Source organism: Peromyscus leucopus, chromosome 3, assembly GCF_004664715.2.
Source record: "Peromyscus leucopus breed LL Stock chromosome 3, UCI_PerLeu_2.1, whole genome shotgun sequence".
In the NCBI taxonomy this organism is placed as follows: domain Eukaryota; kingdom Metazoa; phylum Chordata; class Mammalia; order Rodentia; family Cricetidae; genus Peromyscus; species Peromyscus leucopus.
This window is the reverse complement of record NC_051065.1, coordinates 60,425,639-60,453,131: the sequence shown is the minus strand read 5'-3', so window position 1 is coordinate 60,453,131 and position 27,493 is coordinate 60,425,639. Positions and strand designations below refer to the sequence as shown.

Below are 27,493 nucleotides of genomic sequence, written 5' to 3'. Positions count from 1 at the left end.
TTTGTGCTATCCATAAGCTTCTGGTGTGGGGCCATCCAATGGAGTATCAGTGACATACCATGAGTTACACCTTTAGAGAAAACTGTTTTATATTCCTCAAGAGCTATCAATTACTTTACACCCAACCCTGAGCTTGGCTTCTCCGGGTGGGTGTGGAGGATGAGCGGAATGCAAACTTCCAGTCATTAGTGCTTCTGTCTCAGCTCTGAACTAGGATAGGCTGGTGCTGGTCATGAGGAGGTGGCACACAGGTGTGCATTTGGCACAAGGCTGGGCCTCACAGGAGAAACAGATGATATCAGAGTACTAGCACATGTTAGGGAGTGAACACACAGGTTCAGAAATGTTTATTAGATATACATGAAGCAGATGGGGGCATAGCTCAGGGGTAGAGCATTTGACTGCAGATCAAGAGGTCCCTGGTTCAAATCCGGGTGCCCCCTTCCTAGTATCTCTTTTAGATACAAAAGACCAAGTCTGAAGTATTGGTGAACACAGAGCCAACTAATGTAATGCACTGTGTTCCCCGTGTGCTCTGTATTCTGCTCAGGCCTGGTCCCTGTTCTCCTCTCTGAGAGAGGCTATATAGGACTCATTGTGAGAATCATCCAGGTGACACTCATGTTGTGACACACGCTGGCCCCCAAGGCTCTGTAATGCTCAGTCCTTGAGGAAGTTGGAATAGAGTCCCTCTTGAGACCACAGAAGGGACACTCCTTACATGCTACTTCCCCTAGCCTGTGCTACTTATGAGGAAAGACTTGGATCCATGAATTTGTCTCCTATTTAGACTAACACTCTGAGGAAAAGGGGAATGGCTGACCCAACTTTGTGTCCTCAGCATGGCTGATAGTGACCAGAACATAGGAAGCTCCATGGCTGTTTGTTGAGTGAATGAATGATGAAGGGAAGTAAAGGGCACCCTCCTGATATCTTTGAGTACAGATAAAGTTCTCTTTAGCAAAAAGTTTGGACCATTGAAACCCAGAACCATCAGCTCTTGTCTTGGCCACTTAAGGAAAATTGAGTGTAACCTTAAGGAAAACACCACAGTTAAGTGTCCTTTTCAGGCACAAAGGTGATGTCTTTGACACATATGAGATAATGGACATTGAGATGGACTGACTAAGGTTGGAGAGAAAGGTGGAGGGCAGACTTTAATAGAAAAATCTTGCCAGGTCAAGATCATTAGGAGGAACCAGTAGATCGTGAACACATAGGAACCTGGGTGTGGTGCCAAGGTTGAAGAGATCTAATGAGTGGTTACCTTACCTATAAGTGGGGGTATAGCTCAGGGGTAGAGCATTTGACTGCAGATCAAGAGGTCCCTGGTTCAAATCCAGGTGCCCCCTTGCTTAAATTTGATATTTATTATTAATTTACCATATGCACCTTGAGAAGGACCTCAGTAAAGCTAGGAGGTCTGCATTAATTGAGGTTTATTGAATAAACTCCAGAGCCTCCCTCTCTGGGTGCCATAATACAGAATAATTTGATGACCTATGAGAGGATGACTTAGCCTCTTAACAGAACCCTCACCCAAGGGCTCAAACACTCATGACTGAATCCACACTCTATCCCCATTACCACGATGACCAGAAACAGAAAATGATGGAAGGACAAATACAAGAAAATTTACCATCAAGGGAGATATGGACTTCCATCAGATTTGGTAAGTACTGGGCACAATGGATGAAAAAATGAACTTAAAAGCAAATGTCAAAAAAATTTAAGACCAAAGGGAAGATCTTAAAAAACTGGGCTACAAGGAGCAGGTGGCGCTTAGAGGACAAGAAATCACCATGGCAGTAACCTCTCAACAGCACTCCTTGACACGAGGAGACAGTAAGAAACATGGTTGGGCAGAGCTCCAGCCGAAGGAGAAGGGGGGTAAGTAAGGAGGTGCCCATACCATGGCTCTTACAAAGCAGACAGCCCGCAAATCCACCGGTGGCAAAGCACCCAGGAAACAACTGGCTACTAAAGCCGCTCACAAGAGTGCGCCCTCTACTGGAGAGGTGAAGAAACCTCATCGTTACAGGCCTGGTACTGTGGCACTCTGTGAAATCAGACATTATCAGAAGTCCACTGAACTGATTCGCCAGCTCCCCTTCCAGCATCTGGTGTGAGAAATTGCTCAGGACTTCAAAACATATCTGCGCTTCCAGAGTGCAGCTATTGGTGCTTTGCAGGAGGCAAGTGAGGCCTATCTGGTTGGCCTTTTTGAAGATACCAACCTGTGTGCTATCCATGCCAAACGTGTAACAATTATCCCAAAAGATATCCAGCTAGCATTCGGAATATGCGGAGAATGTGCTTAAGAGTCCACTATGAGGGGAAACATTTCATTCTCAATTTTTTTCCCTCTTCTTCCTGTTATCAATAGTTCTGAATGTTAGATTATTTTCCATGGGGTCAAAAGGTATCTAAGTATATGATTGCGATTGGAAAAATAGGGCACAGAAATCAGGTATTGGCAGTTTTTCCATTTTCATTTGTGTGTGAATTTTTAATACAAATGTAAGATGTAAAGCATTAATACGAGCAAAATGTTTCAGTGAACATATTTCAACAGTTCAACTTAATAACAATTATAAATAAACTGTTAAAATTTTCTGGACAATGCCAGCATTTGGATTTTTTAAAACAAGTAAATTTCTTATTGACAGCAACTAAATGGTGTTTGTAGCATTTTTATCATACAGTAGATTCCATCCATTCACTATACTTTTCTAACTGAGTTGTCCTACATGCAAGTACATGTTTTAATGTTGTCTGACTTCTGTACTGTTCCTGTAAGTTTGCTATTAAAATACATTACACTAAAAAAAAGAAGAAGAAAGAAAGAAACATGGTTGGGGCTCTAGCACACTTCTGACCAACAACTCAAAGGGAGGTATCCCTGCCTGGAACTGGATGTTTTATTTGGCAATCTATAGCTTCTCAGATGAGCATAATCCCCTGTGTGGGGCAATTCCAATAAAACTCTGGTGTCCCAGAGGCCCCCAGGACAATACAGGCTATTGCCATTGCTCTCAGACACTCACCAGAACTTAGTGACAAAACCCTATTCCTGAAGACACCACATATATTAGTCACAGCACATGGGGAACCAAGTTGGTTCTGACCAGGAAGCTTCCTCCTTGTTGGCTAGCTTTGTTCCAGCTGGAAAGTGCTTTGCCAGTGACTTATGACCTTGTACGTGTGCACACTCACCTCATTAGCACCATATCTCCACTGACTCACTTAAGGATGCTCTGTGACTTCTCACCTCCAGTGCCCAAGGCAACCTGTCTCACCACTAATATAAATCAGTATTCAAGAGAGATTGGGGACATTGTAAACTTCCTACATCGGTGATTGTGTGTGTGTGTGTGTGTGTGTATTTGTCTGTGTGTGTGCATGTATGGTGTGTTTATACATCAGTGCATGTGTATGCCATGGAGTAGGTGAGGAGGTCAGAGGAAAGCCTGAGGTGTCACACTTCACCCTCGGTTTTATTTGAAGCAGAGTCCATCTCATTACTACAAACTAGGCTGCACACCCCAGGCTAACAGGCCGTGAGCTTCAGGAAGAAGTCTCCTGCCTCCACCTCCCTCTTTCCTTAGGAGTGCTTAGAGTACATACATGTGACCCCACATCTTTTTCCATATAGGATATACATATGTGGGCATGTATCCAAACTGAGATTCTCAGGCTTGTGCAGCAACAGCCAATGCCTGCTGAGCCATCTCACTAGACAGTGCTGTGGGAATTTGATGTTTATTTTCATTTTTTGTTTTATACAATCTTGGTCACGTGGCAGAATTAGCTAAGGCCGCTGCACAGTGCTGGGTTGTCATCTTCCTTCTGTGTCTTCTGCAAAGAGTGGAGGCTGTGGAGCTGTCCGTGGTACCTCCTGATGCTCCCGAGCTGTCAGGTCTGTGGCAGCAAATGCTGTATGTAAAGACTTTGAATCTTTGAGGGTAACTCTGCTTTGTGGAGTGAAACTTAAATGCTGAAGCATTGTTGCCACGTCGTAGATCCTGACCAGTTAGAAGAGGTGCCAGTCAATGGCTACCACTGGATGCCCACCAGGCCAACATGCACCCTGGAATGCAGGAGGCTGTGTGCTTCACCCCACAGCCTGGGATCCCCATTCCCCAGCTCTGGAGAATCAACTGGAGTTCTCCAGTGTAGACAGAAGGCAGCCCACTCCTGCCCCCTGTGTTTAGTCATTTCCCCTACCCACTTGCTGTGCCGGCTTCCACAGATGGTTCGAGAACCAGATACTGGTTCTTTCTAATGAAACCACCATGGACTAGGATTAAAAAACGCAGTTGTCATCTGGGCTTCTGGGTGAAGCTGTGGTAGAAACTGAAGCTTCACTGAGGCTGGACCATCAGTCACTGCTGGATCAGTCTGGACTTCAACTAGGTTCAAAATCTGGGTTTCCCAGGGTTGGGAGGTGCAGCAGGGGCTCGACCATCCAGCGGGTCATCTTGGGAACTACGCCTTGCATCTTCTACAGCCTGATCATTATTGAGAGAAGCTTCCATGCTGGGTTTGAGGTTGGGAATGGAACCCACAATAGATGTGCCTGGAGACACGGACCCCACATTGGCAGTGACCGATAACTGACCATGGGAGTGGGTTGGCCCAGAAACATCTTGAGAGCTTCCAGTTGACTCTGGAAGTTCTTCCACATTCTTAGGATTCTTCCTTTTGCACCTTGCACGTTGGTTCTTGAACCATATCTGGAAGGACATAAAAAATTTGTTAGATGAAAAAAAAAAACTCAGTTGTCTTGCAAATATAAATGAAGACTTGGTCACCTGAAAAATGGGGTCCAAATGTACACACTCAGCCAGCTGGCAGACACCTTACACTGCTCAGCAAGCAGATGGGTGGTGACACATCCCTGCCCTCTGTGGGGTGAATCCCAAATATCTGAGTCTTCTCCCCACACTCTGTGTGAAGTAGAGGGAATCCTGGTAGGCTACAGTGACCAGGATGAGAGAGAAGGTCATCTGTGTTCTGGTTTCTGAGGCTACAAGTAGAGTCACCTTGTCACGTATCACTGGGAACTTTTAATTCTTGGACAGAGGATTAGTAGGCTGAGGAGGACAGTAAGAAAAAAGAAATGAATGTAGGAGAAATGCCCACCAAGAAGAGAGAAAAACTGAAGGAAGGAAAAGGGAGACAGGACTGAAGGGCTGGATGCTGGAGCCAGGGCTCAGTGCTTACAAACACCTGTTGCTCTTGCAGAGGACCCAGGTGTGATTCCTGGCACCCACTTGACAGCTCACAACAGTGTCTAACTCCAGCTCCAGGAGGTCTGACATGCTCTCTGTGCTGCTTGGGCACCAGGTGCTCTCTGTGCTGCTTGGGCACCAGGTAGCCATGTGTAGTACAGACACACATGCAGGAAAAACAGCCATATACACAAAATTAAGAAAAAAGATGAAGGACATGTTGGTGCTGCACAGTGTGGAGAGTGGGACCCACTGACCCACTGACTCTGCATCAGAACTCCTGGACAGCCTCTGATTCAGGACATCCCTCCACAGTGTGAGGTTATGGAGCCACTAATGAAGACCTTCTGAAATAGACATAGGTCATTAACCATCGATGGAACCTCACTTATGGTTGACATCTGATGCTCCCAAAGACACTGACGGCGTCCTAGAAGGGACAGTGTTGGGGGTGACTAGTAAGCAGACACTAATGAGAGATGCCAATTTTAGGCTTTCAAATGAAGGGAAACAGAATAGGAAGCACCTGGGTTTGAACTCAGAACCTTATCCTGCTGTCAAACATTCTATTATGGGTTGTACTCTGGTGGCTTGAGAGAGTTTCCTTGGTATTTCACCTTGTTGCCATGCCTGTGCATCCCATAATATAGGTACATTTTATTAAAACACTCTCAGTCCCCCAGAGGCCCCTTATTTATCTCAGAGGTTCTTTTCCACCAGGAAATATAATGTCAATTCCTATAATGAGCCAGAGACTCTGCCTTCTCCACGGTCAGTACCTAATGGGTGTGGGAATCATGCTTGTCAACAGAGCTCCCACAGGAAAATCATAGAGGTCCAAATAATTTCATCCCATTTTTTAAAAGCCATGGTCACAATGCAGCTCAGTCAGTGGTGCATTTCTGGACACATGGGACTTTTGTAGGACAATCTTCATTTTTGTGGATGCTCTTTCCCATCTAACAGAATTTCCCGTGTAACACTTTAACCAAATCATCCTTCACAAAAGGGATCCAAGCCACACAGCCAGGGATTATGTAACTGGAAGACTCTGGGTTCTCTTCCTATCTTGCACTGATCTAGTCAAGGCCTCCTGCCATGGAGAGACATGATCTTCACTTTCCCAACTATCTGCCATTGCCTCTGAATTCTCTTCATAACCAGTCAGTCCTCGTGGCCACTCAAACACTTCTCATAGAATCTGTGGCAAAGGCAGCCTGTCACAAATTGCTCACCCAGTCATCACTTCACTCTGAAATATCCTCCAGCTCTGTAAGTTCAACTCTATATTTTTATGCCTTTGGGTCACCAGGACCGCCATTTCACCCATGCTCAAGTATTCCTTCACCATCTTTCCAGCAGTGAGCACCCTGCAGGACCTGTGCATTGGAATCAAACAAGACAACCCAGTGGACTTTGGGGTGACATCCTAATGCTGCCAGACTTACAAACGGAACACTTCACCTTCCTAATCAGTCAGAACTACTCTGCTGGCATCTCTTCAACACCTGACAGTAGTGAGTTAGTGACTAAAAAGTTCAGAAACCTCTGCTGATGTCCTGTCCCTCCTAGAGTCTTTGCCCACAGGCAGTGTTTGTGCAGGCTGGCACAGCCTCAGATTCTGACCCTCCAACACCCCATCTCAGCCTGCCAGGAGAGTCTTGGAATGCAGAATGCAGTCCATCACTCATGGGCAGCTCTGGACCACACTGAGGCCATCGCTCATTAAGAGGGGACACCGGAGGAGGGTATGTACTAGCCTCATTTCTGCTGCTGTGATAAAATGCCCAGGCAAGAGGCAAGTGAGGGAAAGGGTTAGTGTAAGCTCTCAATTTCAGGACACAGTCCCTTATTTCAGGGAAGTCAAGGCAGCAGGGACTTTAAGCTGTTAGTCACATCACATCTACCATTAACAGCAGAGAAAAATAAGTGCACACATGCTTGTTAGGGCTGAGCACACTTTCTACACCCACACAATCGAGGATCCCTGCCTAGAGAACAGTGCTATGTCTTCATACATCAATTGACTTAATCATCAAGACAACCCCAACTGACAGGAACACAGGTCAACCTGATCTAGACACTGTGTTCTGCATTGAGACTTTATTTCCATGTGATTATACACTGTGTCAAATGGACTATTAAAACTTACTGTCCCTGTGAAGTTGAAGGAAAGAATACAGATGGGAAAAACAAGAAGGTAGAGAGGACTCAGCAAAGGTCAGAGGTCAGCTGTGTGCATTGTACTAAGGCACTTTGTGGGCTCCAGCCTTTGGGCCAGTGGGTGATTATAGTGTCACTGAGAATGCAACCCACAGAAGTAAATGGGCATAGAAGCATTGCTTCTAGAAACTTCAGCTAATGAAGACTTTCTGACTTCGTGGGTGGCCTCCCTAAGATGAACCCAGTAAGTCAGTAACCAGAATCCAGAATAAATAAGGGGGCACCTGGATTTGAACCAGGGACCTCTTGATCTGCAGTCAAATGCTCTACCCCTGAGCTATACCCCCACTGGTACCAGTGTGCCCAGTTAATAAATTTCATCTGTGTGGTAATATAGTTTGACTATAAAGTTAAATTACAGATCCTCTCAGACCTACTTTCCAGAAGCAGCCAGACCTGACTGGTGAGATGCCTTCCTCAGCTCTTCAGCATTCCAGGCCCATCCTTCATCAGTACCATCAGCCAAGGAAATGGAGAGGAGCAGGAGGAAATGCAGACCTGAGCCCATTTCACACTGCTGTCCCGGGTTAGCTCCTGAGCTGGCCAAGTGCCTTCCACCTGGGCCCCCAGACTCCCCTCCCCTCCTTCCCTGAAGACAGAATGGCTGCCTCTCAGAGCCTCTCACGGTGCCCTAACCTGCACCATCAGCAGCAACACTGCAGGATCCCTCTCTCCTGGTACAGCAGCTGAGCCAGGCTTTAGCCTTTGAGGATGAAGCAAGTGAGCAGTGGGCCCTGGAAGGGCAAGAAGCTCACGTGGGAAATGTCCACCCCACACAGACAGCCTGGTTCTGGGATTTGTCTGTTGGGGGAGATTTGTGTGTGCTGCATGATCTGAGACTGTCAATGGAATCAGACCTTGGTTTGAGGGCTGAGTCCACATTAGGCTGGCCATAGTTGGCCTAGAGTTTCCTGGCCAACTGAGAAGAAACTAGATGGACCCAGAGGAGGAATAAGGAAGAGCTTGAGGAGAAGAGGGTGGGTGATAGTTTCTCCATTGGTCTGTGGATCTCTCGGGTTTGTTTACCTAATTTTTAACTCCCAAGTTCTATATTTCAATAAAACAATAATAGAAGTTGTAACATCTGGCATCTAATACACGGCTGTAGATCATGTCAAAGCAGTGGTGTTGGACAGCCACAGCATCACCCCCTAGCTCCCCCAGCCCTGTACATCAAGATCCGGCACTCTCACTCAGGCTGTCTGTACACTTGCACACTGCGACCCTCGACCCTCTCAGCACCACCAGCAGTGCAGCCGAGGACTGTGAGCCCTGGTGTCCCAGCACTCCCTGGGCTGCCATGCTCCCCTGCTTACAGCCACAGCTTGGTCCCTCCCACACAGTGCCCCAGTCAGGCGTGTTGCTCCTAAAGCTCACTATCTCTCCCCACTTGGCACATGAGCAGTCATGGTGGTACCTGGCCCAGGTGTGTAGTTAGCACAGCTGGAGGCTCCCCTCCATGCCCATCCTCCCTGTTGGCAAAGTTGATTACCCTGCAGCTGATTACCCTCCCCTCCCTGCCACACAGCTCCATCTATGCTGTTGGCATCAGCAGATTTGGTGAGACACCTGGGAATTTTAAAAGAGGAAATTAGGTTTTTAAAACAAATAAAAATAAATTTTGAAAGGGGGGAAATCTTTCCCATGTTAAGAATTGGAAATATCACAATGGAGGGAGTTAGGACCCTGTTTAGTGCTACTCTGGATGGCTTGCAAATGGAAAAAAGAAAAGAGGGGATAAACCACTTAGCTGGGATTGACATATTATCTGTTTTAATTACTATAATTTTTATCCTTAAAAATTGTTTGATAAGCCGGGCGTTGGTGGCGCACGCCTTTAATCCCAGCACTCGGGAGGCAGAGCCAGGCGGATCTCTGTGAGTTCGAGGCCAGCCTGGGCTACCAAGTGAGCTCCAGGAAAGGCGCAAAGCTACACAGAGAAACCCTGTCTCGAAAAACCAAAAAAAAAAAAAATTGTTTGATAACTGTGACAAATATGAAAATTTAACTGATAAGTTACAAACCTTAGAAAAACTTATTATTGATAAGATGCATGCTTTAGAAAGACTTACTACTGATAAGTACAAACTGTAGAAAGACTTACTGATGAAATAATAAAAATTTGACTGATAAGCTGCAAACCTTAGAAAGACTTGCTACTGAAAATAGTAAAAATTTTGCTGATAAGATACAAGCCTTTGAAAGACCTACTAATGAAAATAAGAAAAATATTCAGACACAGACAGAGGAATTTAGAGCAAAGCCTACCACACCACTGCATTATGAAATTGAGTAAGAGTGGCCCAAGATTATTAGAAAACCAACTTTAGTTTATCCAGTTATCATACAAGAATGACCACAGGATGATAGGCATCACCAAGGCAATGCAGAGTTGACTGGAATCCTGTAGAAGTTTTAGACTTGAAGAGATTTAAAGAAGCAGGCATTTCATATGGTATACATTCACCCTGTGTGAAGCAGGTGTTAAATTCATGGGCAAGTCAGAACAGAATTATTCTATAAGACTGAAAAGATTTAGCTACAGCAACATTGGAAGCTGGTCATCAGTTACAATGGAAAACATGGTGGCAAGAGTAAGCTAGGATCATAGAACAATGAGGTAGGGCTAGAGGTATGGAAATTTCCCAAGACCAGCTTCTCAATAAAGGTCAGTATGCTGATTTGCAAAGACAGTCAAGATTTGATGATCACACCTTGACACTATGTTGTATAGCAGCTTGGGACATGGTTTAAGAATCAGGAAAAGACAGAGTCATTTACTAAAATTATACAAGGCCCCAAAGAAGCTTTCACTGATTTTTTTTTTTTACAAAGATTGACTTCAGCTGTAAGTAGAATGACATCAGATCCAGAAGTTAGACAAATATTAATTGAATCTTTGGCTTTTGAAAATGCTAATTCAGGATGTAAAAGGATGATTAGGCATTTGAAGGTAGGATTGGCACCAATAGATGAATGGATTAAAAATATGGCTAATATTGGATCTCATGCTTATAAAGCTGTTTTGAAAGGATAAGTAATTTCTAGAAATTTTAAGAAAAATAAAAAAGTCAGATGTTTTAATTGTGGTAAACAAGATCATTTGAAAAGGGATTGTAAGCAAGATGTTCCTAGAAACAATGTTTTTTTCTAGAGATAATCCAAAAAGAAGGCCCTAGCCTTCTGGAATATACAGAAGTTGTGCCAAAGGCCAGCATTGGACTAATGACTGCAGATCAACAAGGGACAGGCAAGGTAAATATTTGCCATAGGGTAACTCCCTAAGGGGACTACCACAAGCACCAATATCAAATTTGGCTCAATCATTTCCTGTCAGCATCAGGAACATCATCCACAGAGTAATTAAAATCATACTGCTCTGGATGTGAGCAAAGACAGACAAATTTCTATAGATACAACAAAAAGTTTAGAAAACAAGTATTTTGGCAAACTGCTGTAAATGATCAGAGACCAAAGCTAAAAATACATATAAATGGCATTAACATTGAGGATTTGGTAGACACAGTTGTTTGCATATTACAATATAAAGCTTATTACAGGTATACTACACAATCCTACAGGACAGGCAGTTATTGAAAGATCTAATTGCACTTTGAAAGATATGCTTAATAAACAGAAAAGGGTAATAAAGATCCCTGAGATAGATTGTACAATACTTCATTAACCTTAATTTTTAAATGCTAATGAGAAAGGAACTACAGCTGTGGAGAGACACTGGATAATGGAAAAAGCTTCTAAATTAAATCAGCCTGTATACTTCAAAGATGTGTTGACCTCAGAATGGAAACCAGGGTATGTGTTATGTTGGGGAAGAAGTTTTGCTTTTGTTTCCACAGAAAAGACAAGCTATAGATACCATCAAGATTGATAAAGATTAGATTCAAACAGGAGAGACCTAATGATTAGGAGAGGTGATAGTTCATAACCACATAGCCATTCCATCTAAATTAACTGATAAAATTGACAGATGTCTTTCATTTGATCAAACACAACCTGCCAAAAAAGGGAAACTCGCCAAAGTTAGGGTCAGGACAGGGTTTTGTTTTTGTCTTTCCAGGAGAATAAAAGCATCCGACTAAAGAATCTGAAGTCCACTGGACGAACAGACATCTGAAGAAGGACAAATCATCCAAAGAAAAATGTACGAGAAAAAGAGTAAATTGGATTAATGGTATAACACATTTCCAACAGGAAAAAATTTCATAAATCCTCCCAAATGTTTGTTTTTACTGTTCTCTACAAACATATAAGGCAAGTGGTCTTTTTGTCATCCCAACTCAATTAAAATTTAAAGCTGAATTGGAGTTGGAGCATGGCTCTCTCCTCCTTTAATTCCAAGCTTCCTTGTTAGAGGAAAATCCAAGGTCTGTGTCTGATATCAGAAGAGACACCTGGTATGGAACAAAAGAAAACCAAAATTAAGGGACTGTTCTATTGCCACTAATCTCACTCTTTTCTTAAGGTATAAATATTATCTCAAAATTTATAAGATATATATATATATATATATTATATTGTGATATTGATGGTCATGTAGAGCACTAGATAATTCTGGAAATAGGCGTCATATAGCTTCCTATACTTAATTTCAACCTTGAGTCTGAATGTAATTAATAGATTGTGATAATTTAACCTCACTGAGATCTGCTGCATATGACATTTAAAACATTTAAGTTTTCAACAGTAAACTGTGACCATTCTTAACAGTGGCTTTTGAAGTCTCCAAAAGGATGTTGTGGTCCCACAAAGACAATTCCACCATAATTGTAGTAACACCACTAAACTAACAGACACCACCCAAAAATCGTCTTTGGACTACAAACTGCTCAGTACAATTTCAAGGCAGTTAGCTAAGATGGTCCGGTATCATAGACTACTCCAGCCAGAGCTTCAGATAAGCCTTGCACTTTCTCATCACACAGAGACTGGACAACAGCTAGCTCTCCCAGGACGTGATTTTATCTCAGTTTTTTCAGAGCACCCTAAAACTGCCAGAAGATACCCCCAGACAGAAGAAGTGAGTTTAACAACAGGATGCCCACATTCCCAAGAGGTGGGGGCAGCTGGTTTTTAGTCATTCAGTGGATGTTCGTCATTGTTTAGGGGAGTTGGTATACAAGGTGTTATTGGTCATGGTCAGGGAGGAAACTAAACAAAGGAAATTAGATTCAGAGATCTTGTTCTGAAAAGAAAAAGGGGGTATAGACATGATAGCATAATAGGGTAGATTATTGAATCTACTTTCAAACTAAAAAAGCAACTGCAACTTTTTTTGTTGTTTTGGAAGTTGCTTGCTCTGTACTTCCTGTTTAATTAGGTAATATTATATCCTTCTCAGGTCTCTGATGAGGTTGAAGATGAGATACTTATAGATATAATTTTCCGTAGTTAGAAATGATAGAATATGGGCTATTTTCTTTAAATTTTCCAAATAGTAATGGACTGGACATTCTGAAGGTACTTCTTACTTGAGAATTGCTTTTATGTTATATAGTTTTACTATGTTAGGGCTGAAATCCTTCCTCTTTATTTAGAAAAAAGGGGGGAAATGTTACAGAAGATTTGTTTGTGTAGCCTTTCTGAGGCCACTAATAGAGTGAGACCTTGGTTTGAGGGCAGAGTAAACACTAAGCAGGCAAGAATGAACCATAGAGTTTTCTGGCACACTGAGAGAAAGCTAGAGAAACACACAGAGGAGGAAGAAGGAGGGGCTAGTGGAGACCAAGGGCGTTTTTCAAGCCCGGAAGGCAGAGAAGAGAGTCGGTGACCATTTCTCCATCTTTCATGGATCTCTCCGCTTTATTTCCCTATTATTTAACTCCCAAGATTTATTTTTTAATAAAACAATAAAAAGAAGTCTCAGTAATTCTCTCCTTAGTTCTGACAACATGTTCACCAGACAGTAATGAAGGGAGATAATTTATTGTTCAGCTTTCCTTTCTGGTCCCTGGACACTGGTTGTCTGTATGGCTGCTGTGCCTGGATAAACCAGAAGAATTCTCCACCATAGTGCACGCCTTCTCTTTAAGTTCCCAACAGAACCAGAGAAACTAGATATGTTCAGGAAGAGTAGAGACACTTATAAGAGTGGGATGGACATGGAGCTTGTTGGAAGAGATGGGAGGCATCCATCCATCCAAATATCGGGCTGGCCTGTAGCTCCCAGCTCTGCTGAGGACCATACATGTAAAAATTAGAAGAAAAATAGTACTGAGTGTGTGTGATAAACACATGTATAAAAACATAGAGAAACATGGATTTGAACCAGGGACCTCTTGATCTGCAGTCAAATGCTCTGGCCCTGAGCTATGCTGCCTCCCTGTCAGATGTTTAGGAAGTGCCTTTCACCTTCACACTCAACATTTCTACAATTTACAGTTTTTACTTGTCTCACAAGATTGGGTAAGACCAGCACTGCTGCCCCCACAAACTCAGCTCAGACAGGTCCCACTCCAGTCCCCAGTGACTCCAACTCTGCCCCATGTTGTCATGTCAGCAACACACACACACACACACACACACACACACACACACACACACACACACAGGAACATCTCAGCCTGTGGAACAGCATAGCTAGAGACAGAGAGACATAAGCTGCTATGAAGGACTCAGCTTTACATGTCTGGCTTCTTCAATTATACACAAGCCCTCAGTGTGAAGAGACTCTGCCTTACTTCTTTGGGGAACTATGTGGTACCTGCATGTGAAAACATCTCTCCAGCCCATGGATGATCTGAGTGTTGCCCCTGAGGGTAGCTGCTGGGTAGATGATGAAGATGTCTCTTAAGGCCTGAGTGGGTCATCAAGGACCTCTGACAGCAGAACAGGAGGACACAGAGAGTCAGGAATGCTAAAGCTTTGGCCTCTACCCTGGCCTTCAGATCAATCACCACACCACAAACTGATTGCTATATATTTATTTCAAAATATATGGCACGATTCAACTATTTTGAAAACTCAATAATATTTTAAGACCATTAAGACAAAAACACTTACATCCCTGGATACTCTTTCTTCTTATTGCTCCTGTCACCCAAAGGGAGCCAGTCTCCAAAGGTTTAGCCCGTTCTTCTCCTCTGCCTATGCACTTACATAAAATGCATACGGGATGGCAGGTCTGATTTAATCAGGTCTGGACAACAGTAACTAACTGACTTGTAGAAGAGGATTATAATTTTCATGCATCTTCCATTCTCACTTTCCCATTACATTCATGTCCCAACCTTTAGTTGGATGACCTTCTCTGTTTTTATCATGATGACTTGTTAACACTGTGTATGGTGGATGTGCATCATTCTAAACAAGATGAAGATATCAGGTAGAACTTTTCATTTTCCTGAAGTTAATCTTATGTTTAAACTGTTTCATTTTCTTTAAATATCTCCATCCTCCACAAACCCTGAGATCTCCGTGAAATACTTTTCAGAATAATATTCCATGCATGGAAACATTTCTACTGTCTAATGAACATTTCTACTTTGTTTTCCAGGAGTGACCTGGGCTCCTGATACTTTTGTTCTGGTTGTCCCCAAAAGCCTGCTGCATGGTCAAGGGCCCTGTGACTTCCTTCACCATGACATTCTTCTTTTCCACCATCTCCACCATCTCTTCTGTGTAGCAGTGTCTCTTTCCCAGATTTTGATCTTTGATGCTTCTTAACAAAATGACACTTCTTCTTTTGGGTGATGAGGTGAATGGAAGCAAAATTTCTAGCCTTTGTATCCTTGATAAGGCATACAAATCTTCCCACACACTATACTAGTAGTTTGTATATTTAATTTAAAGATTTTTTCATAAAATAATGTGGTGGTTTGAATGAGAACAGCCACCATAGGATCATATATTTGAATGTTTGGTCCCTATTTGGTGGACTATTTAGGAAGGATTAGGAGATATGGCCTTGTTGGAGGAGATGTGTCACTGGGAGGTGCTCTGTGGTTTCAAAATCCCATATCAGGTCAGTCTTACTCTCTGCTTGTGGATCAGGTGTAAACTCTTAGGGCTCTAGTGCCATGCCTGCCTACATTCACCATGCTTCCCACCATGATGATCATGGACTAACTCTCCAAATCTGTAAGCAAGTTGCCTTCATCATGGCGTCTCTTTACAACAAAGGAACAGTATATTGACTGTATATGTTACACTATAGTAACACAGAATAGTAACTAGGACAAAAGTTGATACCAGGGCCTGGGTTATTGCTATGACAGGTCTGACAATGCTGGTTTTGGGTGGAATATGGAAGACGTTGGGACTTTGGATTAGAAAGACAGCTGAATGTTGTGTGACTTACAGGGTCATACTAATAGGAGCTTGGAAAACAGTAGCACTTATCTTATGATATATTGACAAACTATGTGTTTGCACAAAAAAAGTAGCAAAAGGTCTTGTCTAAAAATCTGTGTGGGGATAAATTCAAGAGTTTTTGGACCTATATTGTTGGCAGAGGAGATTCCAAGACAGCCTGGTGTTGACGGTGTCACATGGTTACTACTGTTCACATTTCTGCAGGTCTACAATGAAAAGGAGCAAGAAGGGCAAAGTAAAATACAAAATGGATGGCATTGATTCCATCTTCTTTACATGTCTGGCTTCTTCAATTATACACAAGCCCTCAGTGTGAAGAGACTCTGCCTTACTTCTTTGGGGAACTATGTGGTACCATAGTTCCCCAAAGAAGTCATCCATCACCTTTGGTTCTTATATCCTTTCTGCCTCCTCTTCACCGTAGAACCCTGAGACTTGAATAGGGGGCGTTGATGAAGGCATCCCATTTAGGACTGAGTGCTCCAAAGTCTCTCACTCTCTGTCCATTGTCCAGTGTGGGTCTCTGTTTTCATTTTCATCTACTGCAAGGAGAAGCTTCTCTGATGTGGATTGAGCAATATAGCAGTATGTCATTAGGAACTGTTTTATTGCTATGTTCCTTAACAGAAAATTAGTAGTGGGATTTTCTCCAAGGGCCCATGACCTAGATGGTCTCAGGTTCATGGCCATTGTAACAGTGTCAGATATGGGCTCCATCTCATGGATTGGCCTTTAAACCCAATTTTGTGAAAGTAGTGGTTACTCCTATAACATTTGTGTCAGTATTGAACGAGTATGTCTTGAGTCAGTTACATCTTGTAATCAGTTGACTATTGTAGGTCAAGGATTTGTATCTGGGTGATATTGATGATTACCTTTCTCCTCTGATAGTGCAGAGTAATTACTAGCACCATGAACGCTTGTCAGTTTGTATGAGGAACTTGAGCACCACCTTAACTTCTCTGTTTTAAGAAATAAGGACGGTCTTCAGACTATCAGTCTACTTCAAGATGCAGCAATACCACTCTTAAAAATCTACCCAAAGGACTCTCCATCTTACTGAAAAAATACTCTTCCATTTTCATTACTGCTCTATTCACAATAACCAGAAATAGGAAACACCCTAGATGTTCATTAATTCATGAATGGATAATGAAAATGTGGTACATTTACACAATGGAACATTACTCAGATTTCAAGAAAAATGTAGTTTTGAAAATTTCAGGACAATGGATGGAACTAGAGACAATAATCCTGAATGATGTTCAAATAACCAAAAAGGCAAATATTTCATTTCTTCTCTTATACATGGATGTAAGCTTATAAAAATTTGATCTGTGTGTTACAACCCAACTAACCATAGCATTTAGGCACCTGTTGAGGGACAATGGGGAGGAAAGGATCTTCCAAAGAAGGGGAAATAGAGAATAGTCATACAGAGAGATAAAGGGGAAATCAAAATAGCATCATTTAACTATGGAGGAAGATGAGAGACAAGGGCAAGAAAAGGGCTATGGGAAGGGACACTAACAATGGTCTTTTAAAAACTACAGAGAAACCAGCTATTTTAGAAGCCTCCTGAAATGTGTGCCTATAGGAAAGGAAATTAAATGCCAGTAAGTAAAACGTCCAGAGCCAGTTATATCGATTATATCATGTAGAATTGCTGGTCAAAGGGGTTCCATGGAACCCTCCACACACAAAAAAATTATTACCAGCTATTCCCAAGACTATTATTGGTTATTCTCCACAACGAGAAGGTAAAGCCCTATTGCTGAGGACAAAATATGTTTGTTTCTTTAAAATATTTTTTTAGTTCTTGAAGAATTCCATACAATGTATTATGATATATTCACCCTCAACTCCTTTACTTAACTCCTTGTCCCAGATCCATACTACATCTACACCCCTAGGTTTATGTCCTCAAATGTGTGCTATCCATATGCTTCTGGGTGTGGGGTCATCCACTGGAACATCAGTGACTTACCAGGAGCCATGCCTTAGAGAAAACTATTTTCCCTCCCCCAGAAGCTATGAATCGCTTAAGATCCAACCCTTTGAGCTTGGCCTCTCCAGATTGGTATGGAAGATGAGCTGAATGCAGACTTCCAACATTAGTGCTTCTGTCTCAGCTCTGAACTAGGATAGGCTGGTGCTGGTCATGAGGAGGTGGCACACAGGTGTGCAGTTGGCTCAGGGTTGGGCCTCACAGGAAAAAGCAGATGACAGCAGAATACTAGCAAGTACACGTCAGGAAGTGAACACACATGTTCAGAGATGTTTATTAGATATACATGAAGCAGATGGGGGCATAGCTCAGGGGTAGAGCATTTGACTGCAGATCAAGAGGTCCCCGGTTCAAATCCGGGTGCCCCCTTCCTAGTGTCTCTTTTAGATACAAGAGACCAAATCTGAAGTATTGGTTAACACAGAGATGACTAAAGCACTGTGTTCCCTGCGCTCTGTATTCTGCTCAGGCCTGGTCCCTGTTCTCTTCTCTGAGAGAAGCTAGTACAGGACTCATTGTGAGATCCACCCAGGTGACACTCATGTTGTGACACATGCTGGCCTCCAAGGCTCTGTATGGCTCAGTCAGTGCAGGAATTCAGCATAGAGGAGTCCTATGAAGATGAGAGTGTGATTCTTCCTCTGGCAACTTCCATAGTCAGTCCCTCAGGAAGTCACTCCTGAGCTCCGAGAAGGGAAACTCTTTACATGCCGTTCCTGCCTCCTAGCCTGTGCTTTCACTCCTGCTACTTCTGAGGAAAGAATTGAATCCATGAATTTGTCTCCTATTTAGACTAAGACTCTGAGGAAAAGGGGAATGGCTGACCTCACTTTGTGTACTCAGCATGGCTGTAGTGACTAGAACATAGGAAACTCCATGGATGTTTGTTGAGTGAATAAATGATGGAGGGAAGTAAAGGACACTCTCCTGATCACTTTGAGTACAGATAAAGTTGTCTCTGGGCAAAAGGTTTGAACCATTGAAAACCAGAGCCATCAGCTCTTGTCTTGGCCACATAAAGAAAACTGAGTGTGAACTTAAGGAAAACACCACAGTTAAGTGCCCTTTCCAGGACCACATGAGAGAAAGGACATTGAGATGGGCTGACTAAGGTTGGAGAGAAGGGTGGAGGGCAGACTTTAATAGAAAAATCTTGCCAGGTCAAGATCATTAGGAGGAACCAGTAGATCGTGAACATGTAGAAACCTGGGTGTGGTGCCAAGGTAGAAGAGATGCTAATGAGAGGTTACCTTACCTATAAGTGGGGGTATAGCTCAGGGGTAGAGCATTTGACTGCAGATCAAGAGGTCCCTGGTTCAAATCCAGGTGCCCCCTTGCTTAAATTTGATTTTTATTATTAATTTACCATATGCACCTTGAGAAGGACCTCAGTAAAGCTAGGAGGTCTGCATTAGTTGAGGTTTATTGAATTAAACTCCAGAGTCTCCCACTCTGGGTGGCATAATACAGAATAATTTGATGACCTATGAGAGGATGACTTAGCCTCTTAACAGAACCCTCACCCAAGGGCTCAAACACTCATGACTGAATCCACACTCTATCCCCATTACCACGATGACCAGAAACAGAAAATGATGGAAGGAAAAACACAAGAAAATTTACCATCAAGGAAGATATGGACTGCCATCAGATTTGGTAAGTACTGGGCACAATGGATGAAAAATGAACTCAATAGCAAATGTCAAAGAAATCTAAGACCAAAGGGAAGATCTTAAAAACCTGGGCTACAAAAGGCAAAGAGAGAGCACCCAAATTCACAAAATCAGAAATGAAAAGGGAGACATAACAACAGACAATGAGGAAATCCAGAGAATCATCAGATCATACTTCAAAAACCTGTACTCCACAAAAATGGAAAACCAGGAAGAAATGGACAATTTTCTGGATAAATACCACATACCAAAATTAAATCAAGACCAGATAAACCATTTAAATAGACCAATAGCCCCTAAAGAAATAGAAACAGTCATCAAAAGTCTCCCAACTAAAAAAAGCCCAGGACCAGATGGTTTCAGTGCAGAATTCTACCAGACTTTCAAAGAAGAACTAATACCAATCCTCTTCAAAGTGTTTCCACACAATAGAAACAGAAGGAACACTACCAAACTCTTTTTATGAGGCTACAATTACCCTGATACCCAAACCACACAAAGATGCAACAAAGAAAGAGAACTACAGACCAATCTCCCTCATGAACATTGATGCAAAAATACTCAACAAAATATTGGCAAACCGAATCCAAGAATACATCAAAACAATCATCCATCACGACCAAGTAGGATTCATCCCAGGGATGCAAGGATGGTTCAACATACGGAAATCAGTCAATGTAATACACCATATAAACAAACTGAAAGAAAAAAACCACATGATCATCTCCCTAGATGCTGAAAAAGCCTTTGACAAAATCCAACACCCCTTCATGATAAAGGTCTTAGAAAGAATAGGAATACAAGGAACATTTCTAAACATAATAAAAGCAATTTATAGCAAGCCAACAGCAAACATCAAATTAAATGGAGAGAAACTCAAAGCGATACCACTAAATTCAGGAACAAGACAAGGCTGTCTACTCTCCCCATATTTATTCAATATAGTACTAGAAGTTCTAGCTAGAGCAATAAGACAACAAAAGGAGATCAAAGGGATACAAATTGGCAAGGAAGAAGTCAAACTTTCACTATTTGCAGATGATATGATAGTATACATAAGTGACCCCAAAAACTGTGTGAAAACACAATTCTTCACAGACTTGGAAAGAAAAATACTCAACTTTATATGGAAAAACAAAAGACCCAGGATAGCTAAAAGAATCCTGTACGATAAAGCAACCCTTGGGAACTTCTACAGCTGATAAACTCCTTCAGTAAAGTGACAGGATACATGATCAACTCAAAAAAATCAGTAGCCCTCCTATACACAAATGATAAAAGGGCCGAGAAAGAAGTCAGAGAAACATCACCCTTTACAATAGCCACAAATAATATAAAATACCTTGGGATAACACTAACTAAACAAGTGAAAGACCTTTTTGATAAGAACTTTAAATCTCTAAAGAAAGAAATTGAAGAAGATATCAGAAAATGGAAGGATCTCCCATGCTCATGGATAGGTAGGATTAACATAGTAAAAATGGCAATCTTACCAAAAGCAATCTACAGATTCAATGCAATCCCCATCAAAATCGCAACACAATTCTTCACAGACTTGGAAAGAAAAATACTCAACTTTATATGGAAAAACAAAAGACCCAGGATAGCTAAAAGATCCTATACGATAAAGCAACCCTTGGAGGCATCACCATCCCGGACCTCAAACTCTACTATAGAGCTATAGTAATAAAAACAGCTTGGTACTGGTATAAAAACCGACATACGGACAATGGAATCGAATTGAAGACCCTGACATTAATCCATGCACATATGAACACCTGGTTTTTGACAAAGGAGCCAAAACTATACAATGGAACAAAGAAAGTATCTTCAACAAATGGTGCTGGCATAACTGGATGTCAATATGTAAAAGATTACAAATAGATCCATATCTGTCACCATGCACAAACTCAAGTCCAAGTGGATCAAAGACCTAAACATAAATCCAGTTACACTAAACTTAATAGAAAAGAAAATAGGAAGCACTCTTGAACGCATTGGCACCGGAGACCATTTCCTAAATAAAACACCGACAGCACAGACCCTGAGCACAACCATTAATAAATGGGACCTCTCGAAACTGAGAAGCTTTTGCAGGGCAAAAGACACAGTCAATAAGACAAAAAGACAGCCAACAGAATGGGAAAAGATCTTCACCAACCCCACATCTGACAGAGGATTGATCTCCACAATATATAAAGAACTCAAGAAACTAGACATCAAAGCACTGAACAGTCCAATTAAAAATGGGCTAAAGAGCTAAACAGAGAATTCACAAAACAAGAACTACAAATGGCTGAAAGACATTTAAAGAAATGCTCAACATCCTTAATCATCAGAGAAATGCAAATCAAAACGACTCTGAGATACCACCTTACACCTGTTAGAATGGCTAAGATCAAAAACACCAATGACAACCAATGTTGGAGAGGATGTGGAGCAAAGGGAACACTCCTCCACTGTTGGTGGGAATGTAAACTTGTACAACCACTGTGGAAATCAGTATGGAGGTTTCTCAGAAAATTAGGAATCGAACTACCTCAAGACCCAGCCATACCACTCTTGGGCATATACCCAAAGAATGCTGATTCATACCATAAAGATACATGCTCAGCTATGTTCATAGCAGCACTATTTGTAATAGCCAGAACCTGGAAACAACCTAGATGCCCATCAACAGAAGAATGGATGAAAAAAATGTGGTACATATACACAATGGAGTACTACTCAGCAGAGAAAAACAATGAAAGCATGAAATTTGCAGGCAAATGGATGGAACTAGAAAAAAATCATCCTGAGTGAGGTAACCCAAACCCAGAAAGACAGTTATGGTATGTACTCACTCATTGGTGGATTCTAGATATAAAATAAAGAACAATCAGACCACAACCCATAGAACCATAGAGGCTATATATATAGCATGGAGGTCCTTAGGACGACTGTGGCATATAATAAATTTCAGTTTTACTCAATTATTGAAAAAAATAGCCAAATGAATGGAAACACATGAACTATGAACCAAAGGCTGAGGGCTCCCAGCTGGATCAGGCCTCTGAATAGGTGTGACAGTTGATTGGCTTGATCAGTTTGGGAGGCATCTAGGCAGTGGGACCAAGTCCTGTGCTCATTGCATGAGTTGGCTGTTTGAAACCTGGAACTTATGCAGGGACACTTGGCTTAGTCTGGGAGGAAGGGACTGGACCTCCTGGACTGAGTCTACCAAGTTGATCACAGTCCTCGGGGAGGACTTGTCCTGGAGGAGGTGGGAATGGAGGGTGGGCTGGGGGTAAGGGGAGGGCGTGGGAAGGGGGAGAATAGGGGAACCCATGGCTGATATGTAGAACTGAATGGTATTGTAAAATAAAAAATATATATCACAAAAAATAACACCAAAAAATAAAAATAAAAACAAATAAAATAAAATAAAATAAAATAAAAACCTGGGCTACAAGGAGCAGGTGATGCTTACAGGACAAGAAATCACCATGGCAGTAACCTCTCAACAGCACTCCTTGACACTAGGAGACAATATGAAACATGGTTGGGGCTCCAGCACAACTCTGACCAACAACTCAAAGGGAGGTATCCATGCCTGGAACTGGATGTTTTATTTGGCAGTCTATAGCTTCTCAGATGAGCATAATCCCGTGTGTGGAGCAATTCCAATAAAACTCTGGTGTCCCAGAGGTCCCCAGGACAATACAGGCTATTGCCATTGCTCTCAGACACTCACCAGAACTTAGAGACAAAATCCTATTGCTGAAGACACCACATATATTAGTCACAGCACATGGGGGACCAAGTGGTACTGACCAGGAAGCTTCCTCTCTGTTGGCTAACTTTGGTCCAGCTGGAAAGTGCTTTGCAGAGTCATCAACAGCTGTGGGCTCTGTGAACTGCAATAGTGACCTGCAAGGCAGGTTATGGGGTAACCACCCCTTGTTTGTGTGATTCAAGGCCTGCTCCACAGAAGGAAATAGATATTTACTATGGCAAATCTAAGAACACATGGCAAGTAGGGAAAGGTAGGCCCAAAGCAAATGTTCTTAGTCCCCACTGAGAACCCCTAAATCAGATTCTCTGGAAACAGGACCTGAGGATGACCTCGGTGTCTAAGACATTGTGGGGATGATTCATACCTGTGGGTTGTTTATAGCTATTAATTCTATGTAAGTATTTCCATGCTATAGATTGAAAATATTGGATAAATCAGGCCCAAACAAGGCAAACTTCATAATGACCAAGCCGTATCAGAGTTCACATTTGTGATGCAGGGCCTATTGTACCAGCCTTCCTGAGCAGGGATGGAGCAGCCTCCGTTGTCTCTCCTCTTCCTCCCTCTTGGTCTCCATTTGCTGAATCCCTTGGTGTATCAGAAGAAGATAAACCTGAAGAACTGATTGAGTCCTCAGAAGTGTGGTGAAGTGAGAACCAGAGAGTCTACGGTCTCAGGAGCAGACATGGACACTGGTGTGCTGAGCAGCGGACAGCGTCGAGTGGGAATTGCCTGACATGTAGGCGATGGCTCTGCCCTTGAGTCCGTGTAGACTCTCCTCATTACTCTATCCCTGCACTGCCTCAGTCAAGGACACAATATGCTCCGTGACTTCTCATCTCTAATGCCCTAGGGAACCAGACTCAGACTCACCACTAATGAAAAGTATTAAAGAGAAATGGAGGCACTGTAGACTCCCAACACCGGTGATGGTGTGTGTGTGTGTGGGGGGGTGCATGCGTGCATGCGTGTGTGCGTGCGTGCATGCGTGTGTGTGTGTGTGTGTGTGTGTGTGTGTGTGTGTGTGTCCATGAGGGTGTATACATGTCATGGAACATGTGTAGAGGTCAGAGGAAAGTCTGAGGTATCAGACCTCATCTTCTGCTTTATTTGAAGCAGAATCCCTCTTATTGCTTGAAATTGAGATGCACACTCCAAGCTCACCAGCCATAAGCTTCCAGAAAGATTCTCCTGACTCCAACTCCTATATTTCTGTAGGAGTGCTAGGATTACATACCTGTGCCCCCAGATCTGGCTTTTTCATATGGGTCCTGGGGATCCAAACTGAGATTCTCAGGCTTGTGCAGCAAGTGATAATGCCTCCTGGGTCATCTCACTAGACAGCATTGTGGTAATTTGATTATTGTTTTCTGCGATCTTAGTCACTTGGCAGAAATAGCTGAGGCTGCTGCACAGTGCTGGGGTCCACGGGTTCCTTCTGTGTCTTCAGCAAAGATGGCAGGCTGTGGAGCTGTCCGTGGTACAATCTATAGCGCCAGAGGAGTCAGGCTCTGCTCAGCCCTTCACAAGGCGCTGTAGCAAATGCTATTTGTGAAAAGTTCAAATCTTTGGTGAGAGTTTTGTTCTGTGGAGTGAAACTTAAAATGCTGAAGCATGGCTGCCACAGCACAGATCCTGACCGGTTAGAAGAGGTGCCGGTCAACGGCCACCACTGGATGCCCACCAGGCCAACATGCGCCCTGGAATCCAGGAGACTGTGTGCTTCACCCCACAGCCTGGGATCCCCAGTCCCCAGCTCTGGAGAATCAACTGGAGTTCCCCAGTGTAGGCAGAAGGCAGCACACTCCTGACCCCCCTGTCTTTAGGGTCATTACTCTGGCCCACTCCAGTTGCTGTGCCGGCTTCCGTACATGGTTCTGGATGCCGATACTGGTTCTTTCTACTGAAACTGCCATGGACTAGGATAAAATGATAAAATGCCCAGGCAAGAGGCAAGTGAGGGAAAGGGTTAGTGTTAGCTCTCAATTTCAGGACACAGTCCCTTATTTCAGGGAAGTCAAGGCAGCGGGGACTTTAAGCTGTTAGTCATATCACATCTACCATTAACAGCAGAGAAAAATAAGTGCACACATGCTTGTTAGGGCTGAGCACACTTTCTACACCCACACAATCCAGGATCCCTGACTAGGGAAAACTGCTGTGTCTTCATACATCAATCCCATGACTTAATCATCAAGGCAATCCCCAACTGACAGGCCAAGCTGATCTAGACACTGTGTTCTTCATTGAGACTTTATTTCCATGTGATTATACACTGTGTCAAATGGACTATTAAAACTTACTGTCCCTGTGAAGTTGAAGAAAGAATACAGACGGGGAAAAACCAAAAGTTAGAGAGGACTCAGCATAGGTCAGAGGTCAGCTGTGTGCATTCTACTAATGTACTTTGTGGGTTCCAAAGTTTGGGCCTGTTGTACCCAGACTCCCCCAAAGACCACCAAGAGACCAAATCCGATGCAAAGGCCAAGAGTCTTTGTATTATTATGAGTTAACTTGGGACTCTCTGTCCATCTGACTCAGCAGCAGAGCAGGAGAGATCCTGAGTAGTGATAAGGCAGGGTTTTAAAGCAATGGGGAGCTGGGGGTTTACAGACTACATAGGAACAGACTCAGGATTGGTTTATGCAAGTGGCAATTATGTTAGTAACTTTTAATTGGCTAGCATTAGTTGGGGGTTACAGTTAAATTTTTTAGGCAGGCCTGGACAAGTCCCAGGCTTTGTCCTTGAGCTGCCATGGACACTGGCTGGCCTAGCAGTACTGACTGTGGGGGTTGACTCAGGGGCCCAGGCTCTGTCCTTGAGCTGCCATGGAGGCTGACTGACCTTGCACATTCACATTGACCCATGCACGCAGCTCTAAGTTGGTGAGGGGTCCAACACAGTAAACAATTGGCTGAACTTTGAGCAGTCAGAGTACGTGCAGAAAGGGAGCTACTGCAAGGACTATGTCTTTTGTTCATAGCCCTCCCAGAAACTGCTTGCTCAAGTCTCAGGAAACTGAAATTGAGGCCTGATCTCTGAGAAAAGACTGAGCAGCCTGCTTGGTGTCTGCTTGGTCCTTTCAGCCAGTGTGGCTGAGGATGGAACCCACAGAAGTAAATGGGTCGTAGAAACATTGCTTCTAGAAACTTCAGCTAATGAAGACTTTCTGACTTCGTGGGTGGCCTCCCTAAGATGAACATGGTAAGTCAGTGACCAGAATTCAGCATAAATAAGGGGGCACCTGGATTTGAACCAGGGACCTCTTGATCTGCAGTCAAATGCTCTACCCCTGAGCTATACCCCCACTGGTACCAGTGTACCCAGTCAATAAATTTCATCTGTGTGGTGATATAGTCTGGCTATAAAGTTAAATTTCAGATCCTCTCAGACCTACTCTCCAGAAGCAGCCAGACCTGACTGGTGAGATGCCTTTCTCAGCTCTGCAGCTTTCCAGGCCCATCCTTCATCAGCACCATCAGCCAAGGAAATGGAGAGGAGCAGGAGGAAATGCAGACCTGAGCCCATTTCACACTGCTGTTCTGTGTTAGCTCCTGAGCTGGCCAAGTGCCTTCCACCTGGGCCCCCAGACTCCCCTCCCCTCCTTCACTGAAGACAGAATGGCTGCCTCTCAGAGGCTCTCACAGTGCCCTAACCTGCACCATCAGCAGCAACACTGCAGGATCCCTCTCTCCTGGTACAGCAGCTGAGCCAGGCTTTAGCCTTTGAGGATGAAGCAAGTGAGCAGTGGGCTCTGGAAGGGGAAGAAGCTCATGTGGGAAATGTCCACCCCACACAGACAGCCTGGTTCTGGGATTTGTCCCCCTAGTTCTGACCACATGTTCACCAGAGAGCCGTGGAGGGAGATAACTTATGGTTCGGCTTTCCTTTCTGGTCCCTGGACAATGGCTGTCTGTATGGCTGCTGTGCCCAGAAAATTCAGACGAATTCTCCACCATAGCCCTTGCCTTCTCTTTAAGAGCCCAACAAAACCAGAGAAACCAGATATATGCACAAAGAATGGAGACACTTAATAAGAACAGAAGGGACAATGGAGCATGTAGGAAGAGATGGGAGGCAGCCGTCCATCTACATGATGGGCTGGCCTGCAGAAGGTATGGCGTTGTTATTTGTTTTTTACTCTTTTCTCTTTTTGGGGGTCTGCCACCTAGCTCCCAAATAAATAACACACAGAGTCTTTATTACTTATGAATGCCCGGCCTTAGCTTGGCTTAGTTTCTAGCCAAC

General features: G+C 43.2%; 6 non-coding genes across 6 annotated transcripts; 4 read left to right on the top strand and 2 right to left on the bottom strand.

Moving 5' to 3' along the window:
- The first annotated feature begins 371 nt into the window (after nucleotides 1–371).
- Trnac-gca lies at nucleotides 372–443 on the top strand. The gene has a single exon. It is a non-coding gene; the product is annotated as a tRNA-Cys (tRNA).
- An 837-nt stretch (nucleotides 444–1,280) lies between these two features.
- Nucleotides 1,281–1,352, top strand: Trnac-gca. The gene has a single exon. It is a non-coding gene; the product is annotated as a tRNA-Cys (tRNA).
- A 6,320-nt stretch (nucleotides 1,353–7,672) lies between these two features.
- Trnac-gca lies at nucleotides 7,673–7,744 on the bottom strand. Its single transcript has one exon. It is a non-coding gene; the product is annotated as a tRNA-Cys (tRNA).
- A 10,349-nt stretch (nucleotides 7,745–18,093) lies between these two features.
- Nucleotides 18,094–18,165, top strand: Trnac-gca. Its single transcript has one exon. It is a non-coding gene; the product is annotated as a tRNA-Cys (tRNA).
- Nucleotides 18,166–19,059: 894 nt separating this feature from the next.
- Trnac-gca lies at nucleotides 19,060–19,131 on the top strand. The gene has a single exon. It is a non-coding gene; the product is annotated as a tRNA-Cys (tRNA).
- Nucleotides 19,132–26,480: 7,349 nt separating this feature from the next.
- Nucleotides 26,481–26,552, bottom strand: Trnac-gca. Its single transcript has one exon. It is a non-coding gene; the product is annotated as a tRNA-Cys (tRNA).
- Between the last annotated feature and the right edge of the window lie 941 nt (nucleotides 26,553–27,493).